Below are 14734 nucleotides of genomic sequence, written 5' to 3' on the forward strand. Positions count from 1 at the left end.
AGAGAGACATCTTCCATCCATTGGTTCATTCCCCAGATGGCCGTAATGGCCGGAGCTGTGCTGATCCGAAGCCAGGAGCCAGGAGCTTCTTCCGGGTCTCCCATGCAGGTGCCGGGGCCCAAGCACTTGGGCCATCTTGTACTGATTTCTCAGGCCATAGCAGAGAGCTGGATTGGAAGTGGAGCAGCTGGGACTCCAACCGGCGCCCATATGGGATGCCAGTGCTTTAGGCCAGGGTGTTAACCTGCTGCGCCACAGTGCCAGCCTCATCTTGGTATGTTTTTATTGAGGTCCATTGAGATGGCCTATATCAATATCACCCTTGAGCTTCACAGCTAAATGCAGGGATCTCAATTTTCCATATATCTCTTACTTGATCTTTGTGTAGTAACTTTGTATATAACTGGCTGACCCTGCTTTCTTTTGAAATGCCTTGTTGGGCTTGTGACCCCACATTTTTCTCTCCTATGTGTTTTGGAGTGCTTTAGACCTCTCTCTTTTTCACCCAGTCCTTTGACCTAAGTAACTAAATACAGCCATTGATATTATATGGTAATTATATGTCAGTGAGTCACAAATATGAATTTTTAGAGTTGACCTTTGCTTAAAAATTCACTCATATTAAACATCCTATTTTTTTTACCTCTACCTAGATATCTGAAAGGAATTTCAAACCTGACTTTGATTTGATTTTTCTACCTTTCCAACTTATTATCCCTGAAATTTCTGAAAGCTCATACATTCTGATATTATCCACTAATTTCACTAATTTTCTCAAGTCAAGGCCTAAGGAATATCCTTAACTCTTCTCTTTCCTTCCATCTTCTCCTGTCATTGTCTACTCCATCAGTAGTCTTGCTCACATATTATACAAAATCACAAAAAGAAACTAGAAATACTGCCCATCCAGCTATCCAGTGAACATGTGTTTTTAGGATCTTCCTAAAATCTAGACTATGCCTTTTTCTTTTCTAAAAAAATTCTACTGATTATTACAAATGCAAAAAGTTTCCATCAGACAAATATCAGTTAGTGGATTTTTCTCTTTTTTTAGATTTATTTATTTATTTGAAAGGCAGAGTTACAGAGAGGCAGAGGAAGAGAGAGAGGTCGGTCTTCCATCTGCTGGTTCACTCCCCAGATAACCACAACAGCTGGAGCTGCACAGATTGGAAGCCAGGAGCCAGGAGTTTCCTCCCAGTCTCCCAAGTGGGTGCAGGGGCCCAAGGGCTTGGGCCATCTTCCACTGCTTTCCCAGGCCACAGCAGACAGCTGGATTGGAAATAGAGCAGCTGGAACATGAACAGGTGCCTATATGGGATTCCAGCACTGCAGGCAGTGGCTTTACCCGCTGTACCACAGCGCCAACCCCAGTTAGTGGATTTTTGTGCTATCATTATATTCTCTTCATTATACACTACTTAACATGTTTTGATATATCTAAAATGCTTTTCAGTTCTTTCGTGATGGGTCTTCAGGTGCCTCCCACCTCCAAAAAGAAAAGATTCTAGTATCCTGAATCCCTCAAGATAAAGTGTGGAAAATAAAGCATTCTGATTTATATTGGAGACATTTTGTTAGGGGAAAGGATTTCCTTCTATTTTCTTTTTTTTAATGCTGAATACTTCTTTTATTCTTTTTGTTAGTTTTTGAGATAATTTATTTTAAATTTACATTATGGTAAAAAGGCTAAGAATAAGAAATTTAACAAGTAAAAAGCAAAAAGATCCGAGTTCTAATAGACACACTTAACAGAAAGCAAGCACATTTTCTGCATGAGGATAATGTTCTCATAAAAATTTTGGAAACTACATCATTGACCATTATGTGACCCTACACATACACACAATCACAATACCATCTTTTAAAATTCCATGAAAATTGTTATTATGGAAAAATGATGGTGTATTACAAAGGACTTTTTTGCACTGAATAAACTAAATATTAATTAATTGCTCCACAAAATTTTTGAGTTCCTGCGCGTGTGTGTGTGCGTATTTTATTTTGATAAACAAAAGTCTTTGTTGAACCTCAGTAATTCTAACTTATTGTTACATTTTTTCCCAGGACAGACAGAGATTTAAAGAATTATTAAAGAAGGCAAACGTTTGAAAGATTTTAGTGGTCTACTGGAAATATATATCTTTCGTTCTTTCTGTCTCATCTTTCCTCTTTTTTATATACACATGGTCATGAGCTTTCACTCTCAATGCTTCTCATTTGCTCATTTTCTCTTGCTTTCTAGTCTTCCCTCCCTGCCATTCCTTATTTTTTTCTTTCATTCTGTCTCTCTGAAATTCCCTCTGTCGTCTTTGCTGTTCTTGCCCTCATTGTCCTTTGTCTAAGTCTTTCTCACCTCTCTCATTCATCTAAATTAATGGAGACAATTAATAGAGACATTTTCCTTTGTCAGTGTTGACATGAAGCAGGCAGGGGTGTGTGTGGGTGTTTTGTGTGTGTGTGTGTGTGTGTGTGTGTGTGGGTGGACCAGGGAGCAGGAGTGGTATTGGAGATAAAGGAAGATGAAGAAGATTGGTATCTGGAATTTGGGGGAGAGAAAGAAATGAGAAAGTAATAGAGATTATTACAACTTAAATTATCACTTTTCTCAAGAGATCATTTTTAAAACATTAAAAAAGAGGGGGGGGGTAAGTAGAAACCAACTGGGCATATTGAATCTAGGGTATTCTGATTCTTGAGGGACATATGGATCTTTACTGGGCCATGGAACAATGTTTTAGCAGAGATGAGCAATTGACAATTTTCTCAACTCTGCAACAGATCAGTGGGAATTTCTGGCGAATTGAAGGCACAAGAAAGACACTGATAGAAGAACTCTGTACTTCACAAGAATCACAGGGTTTGCTATAGCAAAATAAAGCAAAGTAGAAAGCTAGCTACCAACTAGTTTTAATGTATCCCAGCAGCCACTGAAGACAATATGAAGCTTAAATCTTGCATGGAGAAGGTAAGGACCATCAGAATTCAAATATCGTATTTACGTAATCTTAATTGTGCCTAGAAGGCTTTTGTCTGGAAAACTACAGATAATCATTTTTTATACATTTTTGTATTTTCCAAATTTTATGTAGTAGACATGTAATGCCTTTATGATCAGATTAAGATTATTGGTTTTAGTGTGTGTGTGTGTGCGTGTGTGTGTGTGCATTTGCTTTATGTGAAATTATTTGATCTTAATTTTCCAATTCTATTTTGGGAAATTTACTTTACCTCTTCTTTCCTTTTTTCAACATCACCAAAATCGAGACAAGAGTGAAACTTTAAAAATTGAGTGTCTGTAAAGCATTTGATACTGTGTATGATACATGATGCTATGTGTTTGTCAATATTAATATTTGTTCCAACTCACAATGTGAATTCCTTAGTTTTGCTAAGAATACAATTAGTTAGACTAAAAACAATGTTCTTCACTTTATTCCTGTTTAAATCTACATTGCTTTGATTAGAGTTTCCAGAGACAAGTTAATCATGTTAATTATAGACATCCTTAACTTTAATTAAAATGATTTTTCTTTATGTCTATTAGGTATGAAGTTGACTTGTGACTTTTTAATCATTTTAAGAATGTATTTTTCCATTTATTTATTTGATTTTTCTTATGAAATAGTTTTCTCAACACAGAGAATTGGCTGGTGTATGGCAGCAACTTTAGGTAACTGAACAACATAAGATGAAACCTGTGATTATCCAGGTTAATTTCTTGAAAGAGTTTCTCAGCAGTGGTGCAGAAAGGGGGAACCTATATAAGGCACTTGTGAAACTCCCAGAGTTGATGAGATGCAGAAAAAAGTCTGGGGAGATCAAGATAGTTAGCCAGCAGGGTGAAATATCTCAGTGGGGAGATATGCTTAGAAAAATAACCCTGCATTCTGTATAGTACCTCTCGTGATTATTCAACAGTGTGCTGATGAATGCATGAGTGTAAAGAAACTCCTCAAGATCAGAGAAACACACACACACACACACACACACACACACTAGAAGCAGTAATGTCCAATGTTCCTATGAGCAAGGAAAGATTCCCATACTACCATCTAGACTGGAGAATCTCAAAACTTCTGGGCATTGGTGATACTATATAATGGATCAGTTTTGCCTCAGTAGTGAAATAATTATACCTGACATAAATCCTGCCCTGGTTTTCCCTGACAAATCTCAAAGGCATGATCAAAAAGAATCAAAATTATTTCTAGTAACTTAACTGTTTCAGAACAAAGTCAAAGAACATTTTTAGGAATACGAAATATCCAGCACACAGTAGGATTGGTACCCAGCACAAAAATACAAAAATGTAAGCCTACCTATAGAAGAGATTAAATGTATTAAAATGAACCCAGCACTGACATAGTTATTAGAAAGAGCAAATAAGGACATTAAATATTTGTTTTAATTATATTCTGTATATTTAAAAAGTGGGATACAAATAAAGAAGGTATAAAGAAAGTTTCAAATAAGACCTCTACCAATGGAATAATATAACATATAAGATGTAAGATATGTTGAACAATATTAACAGTTGATTAGACTTTGCAGAAGAATGGATGAGTGAAGTTGGAGTCATGGTAACAGAAACCATCCAAAAAGGAATACAGAGACTTAAAGAATATGACAACAGTAAAAACATGAATACAGTATCAGTGAGTGCTGGACAACTTCAAGTGGCCTAATACACATGTGATCAGAGTCTCTGAAGAAGGAGAATAAAATAGGAGAGGGTTTCAAGAGTTCATAGCAAATAGAATTAAAATGTAAATTTCGCAAAAAAATTTTAAAATCCACACATAATTGTTTCATTTTCCATGAACATTTTGAAGTCTCTTTTTTTTTTAAGATTTATTTATTTGTTTGAGAGGTAGAGTTACAGACAGAGAAGGAGAAACAGAGAGAGAGGTCTTCCATCTGATGGCTCACTCCCCAAATGGTTGCAATAGCCAGAACTGGGCCTATCTGAAGCCAGGAGCCAGGAGCTTCCTCCAGGTCTTCCAAGCAGGTGCAGAGGCCTAAGGACTTGGACCATCTTCTATTGATTTTCCAGGCCATAGCAGAGAGCTGGATAGAAAGTAGAGCAGCGAGGTCTCGAACTGGCGCCTGTATCAGATGACAACACTACAGGCAGCAACTTTACCTGCTACACTATAGTGCTGGCCTCTCCAGTGTTTTCAACACATTTGTTGAAGAGATTTTCCTTTGTCCACTGCATATTAATGTGTCCTTATCAAATATTATTTAAGCATATATACATAGGTTTATTCCTGGATTGTGTATTCTATTCCATTTATCTTTGTGTCTGTTTAATGTCAGACCATATTGTTTTTATTACTATAGATTTGTAATGTAGTTTGAAATTAAGGAATGTGATACTTCCAGCTTTATGCTTTATCAAAAGGAATTTTATTATTTCATGTATATCAACATAATGAGTAACAGATTGGTATGTCTTCATGAGGACAGTTAACCTATTGGTTACTGCATCAAAGACAATCATCTAGGTATTTATATATAATTAAGCCTGTTATTAACCAGAAAAGATACACTGAGACCTAAGCAATGAAAGTTAAGATAAAATTACAGCAGCTCAGCACTTCCTATGTTAAAGGATGTAAAGAACAGTTAAAAGAAAAAATTTTAATCTAATAGCAAATGCTATTTTAAGTTAAAAAAGTAGAACACCTAACTTTTTAGTGTGATAATAGTCACTGACCTCAGTTCTTTGTCAACAGACATATTATAATAATTACATCAAAAAGGATTGACTATGGGAGATGGTACTTAGGATTTAGGAAGATGACAAATGTGTTTAAGCTTTGTTTAGAACACTTGGTTTTTCCAGTAAAGTAACTCCAACAGATTTATTTTAATTTTTGTAATTTAGACTCTGTTGTTTAGTTTTACAACAATGTGACTTTTTAAATATAAGTAAGTAGTCATTGAAAGTAATTAATGACTAATTTATGGACTACTGGCATAAATTTTTATTGTTTTTTATGTGCCATTATTTAAAAATCAAAGCAAATCACATATCCATCTCATCCAAAAATCATATGTGAGGGAGCCTGAAGCTAAGAAACACATCTAAATTAGGTTTTTCTTGGATTCCTGGGGAAACAACACCATTATATCAAGCTCTATAGTTGCTGAATTATGTAACTTTATGACTCACTTTTCTCTCCAGACTCTGGAATGTTTATAATTATATCCAGATACTCTTATTCAGGCTTTCTTCTACCTGGTAGATCATGATTCTTTCTTCAAGATACAAAGTTAGCTCCTCAGTGAAGATTATCCTTTCAACTCAAACAGAGTTAACAGATGTCCCTTGTGAATTCTGCAGCACTGTGTGCATTCTGCAGTTTCCATTACAGTTCCCACCCCATGGAATGGTAGCATTGTTAACAAGGCAGGATTATACCCAAGTTTCCCCATAATAATTAACATAATCTCCAGCATAACAGTAAATAATTTAAAAATACTTTTTGAGTAGTCATTTTTGAAAAATATTTATTGGGGCAGGCATTTTGGTTTAGTGGGTTGAGTTACTCCTGAGGATGCTGCTTCCCACATCTGAGCACCAATTGGAGAGTGCTACTCTGTTTCTTGCTAATGTGCCTGGAAGGACAATAGATGATGGTTGAAGTACTTATCTCTGCCTTCCACATGGGAAACCCCTATCAGCCTATAGCTCCTGGCTTCTGTCTGGCCCAGCCTATTTGGAGAGTGAACCAGCCAATAGAAAATTCCTTCTCTATCTCCATGCCACCCCTACACCTCTATTTTTTCCCGAAGAAACACTTTATTTAAGGAATACAAACTTTATGCATTTCATAAGTTCAACTTTAGGGATACAGTGATTATTTCAACTATACCCACCCTCCTACTTATACTCCCACTCCTCCTCCTCCTCCCTCTCCATTCTCATTCCCATTCTCCACTAAGATCATTTTTAATTAACTTTATACATAGAAGACCAACTCTATACTAAGTAGGGAGCTCAACAATTTGCATTAAAAAATGTTTCTCAACATTTGAGATGGGCTGTTCAAAGTCATTGCATTTTGAAGTTAATGCCACTTTTTTTTTTTTTTTTTTTTAGAAACAATTAACTTTAAAGAAGCATCCACAAATGATAACATCTTTTGGGAGCACTTTGACATAACTACAACTTATGAGACATAAGAATATCCTCCACTTAATACATTAAAAGAAAGTAAGTCCTTGAGAATGAGTTTTATCATTAATTAAGGAAGCACCTAAGAAAACAAGCAATGGAATTGTACTCTTAGGTATAACTAAAACTTATGAAACTTAAGAATATCCTCCACTTAATGCACTAAAAGAAAATAAATCTTTGATAACAAGTTTTACTGTTAACTCTCATAATAAAACTCTTTGAATACAGAGGTCCTGCATGGGAAGTTAGTGCACAGTGACTCCTATTATTAATTTAACAATTAACACTCTTATGTATGACATCAATGATCACCTGAGGCTCTTGACATGAGCTGCTTAGGCTATGGAAGCCTTGTCAATCCACAGACTCTATCAGTATTTAGACAAGGCCATAATTGAAGTAGAAGTTCTCCCCTCCCTTCAGAGAAAAGTACCTCTTTCTCTGATGACCACTTTTTTTCACTTGGACCTCACTCACAGAGATCTTTCATGTAGGACATTTTTTGCCACAGTGCCTTGGCTTTCCATACCTGAAATGCTCTCGTGGGCTTTTAAGGGCTGATTCTGAGGTCAGAGTGCTAATTGCAGTGATTTTCATTCTATAAGTCTGCTGTGTGGACTGCTTCCTATGTTGGAGCATTCACCCCTTTTTAATTCTATTATTTTTAATTCTATTATTTTAAATAGATAATTATATTATTTTTAATTCTATTATTTTTAATTTTATTATTACCAAACACTTAATCTGATTAAATGATAACTTTAACACTTAATCCTATCTATATTATCCCCACACCTCTTAGAGAGCTGAAAAAACAATCCTGGTTTTCCATGTCACTGGCGGGGTCCTGACTACCTGAACTATGACCTGCTGCCCCCAAGGGTGCACATTAGCAGAAAGAGGAATGGAGAACAGAGCCAGGACATGAGTCCAGACTCTCCAATATGGGATGTGGCCATCCCAAGCAAAATCTTAATTGCTACACTAAACATTTCCCCAATAGTCATTTTTAAAGAAATCAACATGAGACTAACATAACCTTAATTATCATGAAGTTTTAAAATAACTAAACCTACCTCATTCTTCATTACTAGCATTCTTCTCATTCTTTCAATAAGGATGCAGAGGAACAGACAATGATTTTCTTTCAAAAATATTTTATGACTAGAATACAAGAATTATATATTTATTAGTTTTTCTATAATAGTTAAAATTAGCTGGTTTCTTTTTTCCCTCAAAATATATTTTTTCACAGTTCAAATCATATTTGTAGATGAATATCAATTTAGGTAATAACAATGAAAGTACTTTAAATCATAGGATGTTATGCAGAGATGAGGCATTAATAGAAATAATCAAATCATATTCTCATTATTTACATTATTTTGAGAGGGGAGTCCTATAAGGTAAGAACTGTAAGCATGATATCATTGTTGACTTTCATGCATCAGTTTTATAAAGGCTTGCTATGTAAGAAAAATGGGCCAATAGAATATTGAATTTCATCAGATGGTTATTGAAAACAAAATAGGAAATGTTAGCAAAAGATGTCCCCATTGACAAAGACACACTGAGACACAGAATATGTTTATTGGTTAAATTATGGGTTTTCATGGAAGAGATAGGGATGTGTCAGTGAGAAGGCCGAAGGGCTTAGATCAGGAAACTCAGCCTCTGGGTCTCACTTCAATCATACACTGAAACCAATGAAGTACCCAAAGCATAAAGCACCAGAGTCAAAGGGATAGTTATTATTTAATCAAGTTTCTTTCACTTTATTAGGTATTTCTTTTTTATATCATACTATATAGATTTTGTTTTGCTGACATACAGTTAGTTTGCAGCTCCCTTTTTCAGTATGAGTTTTCCAGTGCAGTCTTTCAAGTGTGATAAATTGTAATTATAGTGAGTATGATTTTTCCCATTCAATCTTGCATGCAATTTGCTCACATACTCTGAGAGGGAAATGACTGAGAGTATGGAATATCAACAAACCCAATTAGAAGAGAGAAGCCCCGTGTTTGGATTTGTTAAAACTTCTGTATGGAAGTCCTGCATTGTTTATTATTTTTCTCCTGTGCTCAGCTATTTGTTTTAATACTAACTTTAGAAAAGTCATGTTTACATTAGCTTACATGTCAGAGTCATCAACCACCAATTATAATTGCCAATTTGAGTCCTAGTTATATTTTTGTCATGAATGATATTCTTTTATAGACTGAATTGTAAACTTTACCTTTACATCGTTGGAATGTGAAGGGTTTATTTCTGTTTTATAACACCATAAGGTTGTTAGGAAGAACTGGGGAGAAAGTGATTTGTAATTTTTAAGAAACAATCCAACTGCTAGATATTAATTTTATTTATTAGAGTACAGAGTGTGTGCTGGGTACTGATAAACCTTCCAATCAGCGTGATTTAAACTGACACTAGAAGAATCTTAAATGACATTACAGGTTTATTGTTTTATGCATTCAACTCTGTGCACTTTAGAAATGGAAAAGCTGTTTTTATTCACTGAGAAAAATTCATTAATTTGGTGAAGGAAAAACAATTTAAGTTCAACATATTTTATCATTTACTATTACCCAATAGAGGCATTAGTCTCTCTTTAGTCTTTAGCCACAGTGCTTTTTTAATGTTATTCTTTAATTTAGCTCATGTGACTGTGAGAATAAGTAATAATAATAAAATTTTGTGTCGGTAACATACGTCATTTTAACATTAATTGTGAATGCTTACAGTTTACTTTTATGGCCAGGCTCCATATTATTACACTAATATGCAGACAAGCACATTTCTTCATAGATACCTTGCTTTGCTACTACCTTTCTTTGTTCATACCTTTCTTTGTCAGTCCTTCCTTTGTCAGCAATACATTATGAGTACATTGAATAATTTTCTGATAATATCATTACATTACAAGTCGAAGAGTTTCCCTTGAGCACTTTGTAACCAAAGGATAGTTTTTACAAGCGGTGGTTCTGCTTGCCTGATTTTCAGACTAGATATACTCTGATTCCAATTGCCAAAACTATCTCCAACTATGCACCACGATTTTTATGAAAATTTTCACATGAATTTTTGCATGCCTTCTTTTTCTTTTTTACTTTCCACAGGCAAAATACCAGTAAGTTAAGAACCCTTCAGTCTTTTCACACAACCACAAATAGGATTACTCCAATACAACATCTGCCTGTTAGAGAAGAACTATGTGGATCAAGAAGGAAATTGTTCCTGTAAGTGCTTTTGTTCCTAGGAATCCCAGATTTTTAAAAGGAATTTTCTTCTGTGTGAATTTTTGTAGGCATGAATGTTGGCAGCCCTTAGTGAAGCAATTCCTGCTGAAGGCTAAGGAGAGTCAACGCTGTCCTTTAGGCTCCGACAGTGTCCCAATACCAAGGCCTGACTGAGTGGATGGATGGCTTCAGCTCACACTGCTGCTGAGTACTCTCCTTGGCCTGTGTCTCCCCCTTCTGGTTATAGCTTGGGTGGTATTTCAACATCCACTCGCTCATCCTGCCCACTGTGTAAGTGACCTGTTTGGTGGGATCCTCAAGCCCGCGTGTGAGTTCTTATACTACATAGAAACCAAGGGCAGCTCAGCAGAGCTAAATCTCGGGAGCATCCTGATCCCACAGGCCCACCCAGCAGATGATGATGTACTTGTGCCGGGCTACTACAGGACAACCTGCAATTAGGCCTCTTCCCAGGGTGGAAAGGCCAAAAAACAATGGAGTAGGAGGCTCCACTTGTTGCTAATACTCATCTCTAGTCTGGACCAAAGCCAGGAAATGAAAATGTTAACAGAAGAGTGCTTTAACTTGTTTTTCTTTTTAAAAAGATTTATTTATTTATTTGAAAGGCAGAATTACAGACAGGCAGAGGCAGAGAGAGAGAGAGGTCCTCCGTCCTCTGGTCCAATCTCCAAATGGCCGCAATGGCCGTAGCTGGGCTGATTCGAAGCCAGGAGCCAGGAGCTTCCTCTGGTGTCCCATGCGGGTGCAGGGACCCAAACCCAGGCCATAGCAGAGAGCTGGATCAGAAGTGGAGCAGCTGGAACCAAACTGGCGCCCATATGGGGTGCCGGCACTGCAGGTGAGGGCTTCACCAGCCATGCCATAGCGCCACCCAGGGTGCCTTTATTTTGACCCTGATTTCTTTTTCTTGATTGGAGACTGCATAGCTGTTTTTTTTCCTCTAATTCAATTTTTCTGATTCAAACAAAACCTTAATTATATAGAGAAAGAAATTCTATTGTTTTGGGTGAATCCTATCAACTAATTTTTCCAAACTCAATTGTTAAATTTTGAAGAACTCAAAACCTTTATTAGAATCAAGGAAGATACAATGAAATGATGCATGCTCTTGACAATTCATGCTCTTGTCTGTCTTGCCTGTTATTAATCTCTTTCTGCTTGTTTGATTGAAGATTGAAATACATTAGGCCGCTATTATTGCTGTAATTGTTAACTGCTTTGACTCTTGCTTTGCTTGTTTCCTTCCTATTCATCTTTTCCTTCTTCTCCTTCCATTTCTTCTTTTGCCCCCTTTCCTTTTGATTTCTTTCCTCTTCCTTGTTCTCTCCATTCACTTTTTTTTTTTTTTTTTTGACAGGCAGAGTGGACAGTGAGAGAGAGAGACAGAGAGAAGGGTTTTCCTTTGCCGTTGGTTCACCCTCCAATGGCCGCCGCAGCCGGCGCACCGGACTGATCCGATGGCAGGAGCCAGGTACTTATCCTGGTCTCCCATGGGGTGCAGGGCCCAAGCACTTGGGCCGTCCTCCACTGCACTCCCTGGCCACAGCAGAGAGCTGGCCTGGAAGAGGGGCAACCGGGACAGAATCCGGCATCCTGACCGGGACTAGAACCTGGTGTGCCGGCGCCACAGGCGGAGGATTAGCCTAGTGAGCCGTGGCGCCGGCCTCCATTCACTTTTTGTGTTATTCTTCTTTTATTTTGTATGCTTTCACAGTCTGTTTTTTTTTTTTTTTTTTTTTTTTTTGCTATTTGCACATAACACTGTTACTACTTTCTTTGCATTTGATGACAATTTTTTCCTGTATTTATATACTTGTTTCCATTCATTAATTGAATTATGCCTTTATATGTACTTTTATACTTTGTTTTCTTTTTGTTTGGATATCTTTGGCTTTTTTAGATAATCTGAACTAGATATTAGTATATCATATATGGATAAAATTTAGTTGAATTTTTAAAGTCACTGTGAAATTTTGCTTTGTGTTGAGATTACTCTCCATATCACACACACACACATATTTGATTTCTGCTTTTTAGTTTATGTGTTCATTTTTAAGTTTTTAATTGGCATATTAAATTATATATATTTATGGTATACAACATGAAGTTTTGAGATATATATATATACAATACATTATGGAATGGCTAAATCAAGCTAATTAACACATGTATTGCTTCATTTATCACTTTTGTGATGAGAACATTTAAAAACTACTCTGTTAGCAATTTTTAAGTATATAATAATTGTTAACTGTAGTCACTATGGTATATAATACATCTCTTGAACTTATTTTTCTTGTCTAACTGAAATTTTGTGTGCTTTGACCAACATCTCCCCAGCCACTGTTAGCTACCATTTTACTTTTTCTATGAGACCAATTGTTAAAAACTCCTATATATATGTGAGATCATGCAGGGCTTATATGTTGGAACATGCTTTGCTTTACTTACCATACACTTTCATGGCTTTTATGTTTTCTTCCTAGTATTCTAGTTTCTAGTTTCCATTTCTAGTTTTCTACCCTATATTATTCATGCATTCTTTGATTTTTCTTTTTCTCTGTATAAAAACTGTGAGAGCTTTATTGTAATTGCATTCACACTTATATTTTCTAAGAACACACTTGAAACAGTGCTTATTTTTAGACATAAAATTTAAAAATCAAACTCTCATGGTCAGTTGTTTTTGTAGGATACCCTCAACCAAGATTTTAATGCCTTCTTTTTCTAATTAGATGGGGTTCTTTGGGAAATGAGAGAGACTGTCAGTTATCTTTTGAAGAGATATACACCACAAGGTACAAATTGCATCTGTTGATTCAAGAAGATGCTGTGTCTATTGCTCCTGCTTCCTTTGCAGAAATCCTTTTTCCCATGTGCATCATTTTATTTATGCCCAGAGATTTCCTGTAGCATTTCTTGTAGTGCAGGACTACTGGTGATGAATTCTTCCAGCTTCTGTATACGGGTAAGTCCCTATTTTACCTTTTGGTGGGAAAGATCCTTTCTCTGGTTATATTCATAGAATGAATCCAGTCTTTTTTTTTTTTTTTCTTCTTTTTTTCCCCACTTTGCTTTCTGCCTTTAAAAATACTGCTCCACATCTCCTCACTTGTATTATTTCTGACATTAAAATCTCCCTCACTCTTTTTTTAATGATTTATTCATTTACCTGAAAGTCAGAGTCACAGAGAGAGAAGGGGGAGGGGGAGGGAGAGAGAGGGAGAGAGAGAGAGAAATCTTTTATCCAATGGTTTACTCCCCAAATGCTCACAATGACTGGGGCTGAGCCAGGCAGAAGACAAGAACCAGGAGCTCCTTCTGGGTCTCCCACATGGGTGCAGGGGCCCAAGGATTTTGCTCATCTTCCTCTGCCTTCCCAGGCACATCAGCAGGGAGCTGGTATCAGAAGAGGAGCAGCCAGGACAGGAACTGGCACCCACATGGGATGCCAGAGCTGCAGAAATTTGCCTGACCTGCTGTGCTGCAGTGCCAGCTCCAATCTTCCTTGCTCTTTCTTCATTCATTTGTCTTTTTCTCCAGCTGCTTTTAAGATTTTTTAATTACTGTTTTTGAGTATTTTGACTATTGATGCACCTAGGTGTCTTTATCATCATGTTTCTCATTTAGGGATATTTTTGAGCTTCTTGGTTCTGAGGGTTTATATTTTATTATCACATTTGGAAATTTGGAGGCATTAATACCTCAAATATTGCTTTCTGTCCCTCTCCTCATATTTTTTGAAGTAAACTATATGTGTGTGTGCATCTGTCTGTATCTAAATCTAGTTACATATGTACATGAAGCCATTTGTATTTTCTTACAGGTAACTTACTCTGTTATTTTTCTTAATGTTATTTTTCTCTATGTTTCATTTGGGCTCATTTCTATTTCTATCTACATTCATAAATCTTTCCTTTGGTAAAATCTTCTCCACTGTTAGTCTATCCAGTATATTTTTGATTTCTCATTTTATAGTTTTTAAGCTTCAAACTTGCATTTTTGGTGTGTGTGTGTGTGTGTGTGTGTGTGACTTCTAGGCCTCTGTTTCATTTTTGATTATACAAAATATAATTATAATAGCTTTACAAATATCTTTGCTAATTTTAATAACTATGCCACTTCTGGTTGCTCTCAGTTGATGTTTTTTCTTCACGTGAACTTTGTTTTCCTACTACTTGTTTTGTGTCAAAATATTTTTTAGGGGTAGACATTGTGAATTTATTCTTTTGTATTGCCATAAATATTTATTTTTAAATATACTTTTTTATTTATTTGAGAAACA

The 14734-nt window shown here is 36.2% G+C and overlaps 1 long non-coding RNA gene across 2 annotated transcripts in view; it reads left to right on the forward strand.

Moving 5' to 3' along the window:
• The window catches only part of LOC149127435 (uncharacterized), a 73844-nt gene that overhangs the window by 56797 nt on the left and 2313 nt on the right, over window positions 1-14734 (forward strand). Inside the window, exons 3-4 of one of the 2 annotated variants that reach the window (XR_016231560.1) lie at window positions 10497-10719; window positions 13310-13417. This is a non-coding gene — a long non-coding RNA (uncharacterized LOC149127435). Of the gene's footprint in view, window positions 1-10308; window positions 10429-10496; window positions 10720-13309; window positions 13418-14734 lie in introns of those variants that run through there. The other variant, XR_016231561.1, reaches the window with a different exon arrangement.

This window comes from Oryctolagus cuniculus, chromosome 3, assembly GCF_051225735.1.
Source record: "Oryctolagus cuniculus isolate XC-2025 breed Fujian yellow rabbit chromosome 3, ASM5122573v1, whole genome shotgun sequence".
Taxonomy (NCBI): Eukaryota; Metazoa; Chordata; class Mammalia; order Lagomorpha; family Leporidae; genus Oryctolagus; species Oryctolagus cuniculus.